This window comes from Lygodium microphyllum, chromosome 6 (genome assembly GCF_053477565.2).
Source record: "Lygodium microphyllum isolate KBCC chromosome 6, Lygodium_microphyllum_v1.1.10, whole genome shotgun sequence".
Classification (NCBI taxonomy): Eukaryota; Viridiplantae; Streptophyta; class Polypodiopsida; order Schizaeales; family Lygodiaceae; genus Lygodium; species Lygodium microphyllum.
In genome coordinates, this window is record NC_141140.1 from 5,400,175 (window position 1) to 5,405,019 (window position 4,845).

Below are 4,845 nucleotides of genomic sequence, written 5' to 3' on the forward strand. Positions count from 1 at the left end.
GTGGCTACCCCACCCCCCCCCCCTTCAAGCTATATGAACCCCCCCTCCCCAAGCTTGGGGAGAGAGAGGGGGATCGTGGAGCTGCTGCCATCGCCCTGTGGATCATGCTGCCCGCTCGCCACGCTGCCACGCTGCCAGGACTACTGTGCTGCAACCAGGCTGCTGCGCCCATCGTCTTCATCGCCATCATCATCATCATTACCATCATCATTATCTTCACCATCAGCATCGTCATCATCTTTCCAATCATCACTCTCTCTCCACGTCATCCCTGTTTTCAGAAGCTTGGAAGCTTCTAATTTGGAAGCTTTCTATTGGAGCTTCTAAGCCAGGTTCACCTGTGCCTTCCTCGATTTTTTCAAAACCGTGTCTGCAAGGCCTAATTCCTGCGCAGAAGAGGAGAATCTTGGACAGTAGTACCCTCAAAGTGCGTAAGGGAGCTAAGGAAGATTCGTTGTATTGAAATCTACCGCATCAATGGCTCCTAAGCAAAAGGCGAGAGGAGCACATGCGGGAGCTTCCACCCTGAGTACGCGAGTGGACAACGCCCCGATTCTTAATGCCCAGGTTCCTAAAATTAATTCCGCATGAAACGGATGCACTAGGCATGTTTAATTCTCGTAGGCAAGTTTAAATACATTTGGAAATTTATTTGCTCGCCGGATTTACAAAATTTAGTTGCATGTCGTGTTTTTGCAATTTCTTTCACTTCCATGGTCAAGGGTAGCTGTAAATTCTAAACATATGATGCATAAGTAAAAAGACGGAATTGTGCAAGGGCATCTTTGTTGCATCACACATAGGACAGGGCATATAACACATAGTGCATAGTTGTGACTCATGATTAAGGAAATCGTAGACGAACATTAAATGATGTCCGAGTTGTTGCAATACATGAAAAGGATTTATGAACCTTGCAAATTGCATGCGATGATAATTACATTTTAGGTTGGGATTAAGCACTAAATGAAGGATTAAATCAATGATGGACTCATGGCATTCACTCACACATGGAGTTCTTTTATCAAAGTTTGAATGCATCTTCATTAAAATATTAAAGCTTTGAATTCGATGAATCAACGTACAGTTTATAAGAGTTAGATCTGAATGTCAATCCTTTATTTGCATAAAGGCAAAAAGGTTTATGTTCTCGAAATTGCATGGAATGATGCATCTCACCTATCTTGCAGTTACTTAAATCTTTTAGGGAAAAGTCTTGCAAATTTAGAAGAAAGTATTTGCATCTCTAAAAGGGAAGATCATCTTAAATCGTGGGTTGATTAGATCAATTAGGTAATTCGCGTAAATGAGTAGCCTATAAGAAATTTATGATTAGTTAGCATATGTTGGTCACCTCAATGCGCTAGGTAGGGTTAAGCTATGTTAAAATTTTGCCTAGTATCGCACTTAGGATGCCGATCTAATATTTCCAATCTCAAAGGTCCTACCCACATTCTTGAAATGTTAAGACTATCTAATCACCCGTGCAAGAATGATCTAGGGTTCTCACCCTAAGGATCAGTTAACCAAATGCTAGACTTCTGCAAGGAATCTAGGAACCCTAGGGCCAAAACATTTATTGGCCTAGTACGGTTAGATTTTGGATTGGGTCAATAGGATTCCCAAACCCTACAACTTGATCAAAGGTATTTGTAACGTGTCCCCCTGTCCGCTTGTAGGACGCGTCTTAGTAGCCCATTGGGAAGAGAAGAGAGTGTAGAAAGCGCCGCCTGGCACTCACAAGGAATGTCGTAGGGTTTGCGATCTAGGTTTTCCCGAGTCTGCCATGAAGCGGAAGCATTCCGTCCGTTTTCACTTAGGACCGACCTGAATCAGGGTTTTCCTAATGGTCAAGTTCCTATGAGGTAGCTAGTGATGATCCCCAGTTGAACCACTTTGCGTAGAAACTTCAAAGTCAAAGCTGATTTATACTACACTTGGTTCAAGGATAATGGGAAACGAGAGGGATGTGAAGCTCGACCTCTCTGCCCATAAGGCATAGTCCCATTTTGTTTCCCTAAAACAGCATAAATCTAGTTCTATAGATTCTAGGTCATTGTTACCTCGATGTCAATTGCTTGGAGAAAAGTTCCCGGCCAACCTTGACACTCTTCCGTAGGACGGACCCAGGGTCACATCCATTGCACTTTCCTTGGGTTGCTTTAGTTATCTAATTGCCTACCACATTTAGTTTGACAAGCAAAAACGGCTTCCTTAATTAACCAATTAATCACTGGTTCCTTCACCTAACTAGGCACTAACATAGAAAAACAATGTCAAACAAGTTCCTTCTCAACATTTGATCTTTATTTATCAGTCTTTGGAATACATCAAATATCCAGCCCGAAGGCTATTCCAGCAATCCTCAGGGATCGCTATTCTAAGTTCCGCTCGTTGACTAGTATGCGAGCTTGGAGATCCCATCTCGAGTCACATCGGCCTCTTGTACAGGATCTGGAGGCAAGGGATTTACGGCCAGAGCCTCCCCTGGCACCCAAGCATCCTCCTACTCCAAGTAGCACCCACGGAGAGACCTCTCACGGCGGGTTCGGTCCATGTACCCGACGCGGCTAACAACCCCCTTGGATAGAGTCAGGTAGACAGTCGGAGGTAACTGATACTGCCTCTCCCTCCAAGCTTTTAACCTGAAGCATTAGTTATTTTTCTGACATTAGTTCCTTGAGCAAGAAGTACAAACAATGCTCCTAAGTGTACAATCACAAGCATTCCAGTGGTCATTTGTACGGCCAACTGCTAAGGTGTAAATCCTTCTCTCTGAATACATCTAGTATTCGATCCGGGATCAATCCCGACTTGGCAAGATCCCCAAGGGTTTCGTAAGCTGAGTTGCTTGTTTACCCTTTTTCCTTGGGTTAGGGTTTATACCTTGTTGACCCAAATTGTCAATACATTAGGTTTTCTTATATTAAGATCAATAAATCCTGGGCAGCCTCGTCGCCCTAACTCGGTTGTTCAACTGCTTCCTTCGCAATTCGTAACTGCCCTAGCTTGGCAAATCAGCCCCAAGGAAGGGTGATGTAGCAGGATGACTACTCATAACACAATATTTGTGAGTTTGGAAATCTCCCAATTCCCATTTTTTGAGTACTAAAAAGGTGGAACCCGAATAACATGCCCATAAGTGGAGGATCGAATGCTAGGAGGAGAAGGAAGACGAAGAAAAGCGGAGGGAATTGCAGTGGATGAGGGGGACAACTATCAAAAGAGCTCTGAAGGTGATGATTAAAGGGACCATGATGAGGGAGACGAGAAGCGACGATCGAAGTAGAAGATCAATCAGCCTACTGTCATGTACTACTTGTCTAGCTCAACTATTATAGGCGAGGTATTAGCCGGAGAAGCACAGGAATAAAGATAAAGATGAAAAGCTTGCAAAAGGTGACATGACGAAGGAGAAAAGATTGGAGTGGTCTAAGTTGGGTCAGAGGGAAGGAAGATCGGGATTATGAAGAAGTAGACAAAAACTATAGCTAAACGAAGTTGATAAAGAAGTAATGACGATGTCAATCCAACAAAACCTCCTCCGAAATTGTCGCTATTTCCAGAGAAGTGATTTGGTACATAATGGATAGAGGGAATTTGGATGCTCCATTGTTTCCATCATGTGGTCGACGAAGTGTTGTTATAGCTGCTGCTTTTTTTTTGGACTTTCAACTCTCAGCAAATGCTTTGGGTGATTCGACTGTCACTATAGCAGATGTTACTTCTCATGTTCCACCTGAAATTCCCCTTTCACCTAATGAGGAAAGACTGGTGAAGCTGTTTGAGAGAACAACATACTCAGTGGTGAATGTATTTAATGTGACGTTACGTCCTCAAGTTAACTGATCGGCATCTGTTGAGGTTCCTGAAGGAAATGGTTCAGGAATTGTTTGGGATCGCAGTGGTCATATAGTAACCAACTATCATGTGATTGGAAGTGCTCTATCGAAAGATTTGAGCCTTGGTAAAGTGGTTGCACGAGTCATGCTTCCCACTTTTGACGGAACGCGAAACAATTTTGAAGCACAATTAATTGGGGCTAACAAGGCAAAAGATTTAGCTGTCTTGAAAATAGATGCACCTCCTGAGTTACTACAACCTATTACTGTAGGACAATCATCAAAAGTGAAAGTTGGGCAGCGATGCCTTGCAATAGGAAATCCATTTGGATTCGATCACACATGACTGTAGGCATAGTTAGTGGGCTGAACAGAGATATCTACAGCCAAACTGGTGTTGTCATTGAGGGGGGCATTCAAACAGATGCTGCTATCAATCCTGGAAACAGTGGTGAACCTTTCTTGGACTCTGGAGGAAGGCTAATTGGCATTAACACGGCCATTTTCACAAGAACATGAACTTCTGCTGGAGTAGGCTTCGCTATTCCTGCAGATGTGGTATCTAAACTAGTACCTCAACTGATGCTTTACAGCCTGGTGTTAATGTTGAAGCAGGCTCATTTGCTATGGTCCATGTGCAAACTGCTTTTAAGGAGATGTTGCAAGTTTTAACCAAACAGAGTGATATGTTGAGTTCACTTCTTCGATGTAAAGACAAGGATTGCCAAGATTTGGATATAATGGGACTGGAGCAGCTTTCATGCTTAAGCCGGTTGATTGTGGAGGATCATGAGTACTAATGGGTTGGTTATTTAGTGCCATATAATTGTGTTCTACATTTTTCAGCAGAATGCTTACTCCTTGGTTATTTTCAAGGACTCTCTCTCACTCTGAGGTAGAGTGGGATTGCAACTGAGGCTTTACTTCTGTAGGATCACATTGCCCATACTTGTTGCGATGTGTATAGCAAGAGTCTAGTTTTCAGCATACAGATTATCTTGGT

General features: G+C 43.1%; 1 pseudogene; it reads left to right on the top strand.

The window, feature by feature from the left end:
* Window positions 1–3,585: 3,585 nt before the first annotated feature.
* On the top strand, window positions 3,586–4,361 carry LOC148034260 (protease Do-like 8, chloroplastic pseudogene; annotated as a pseudogene).
* Window positions 4,362–4,845: the final 484 nt, after the last annotated feature.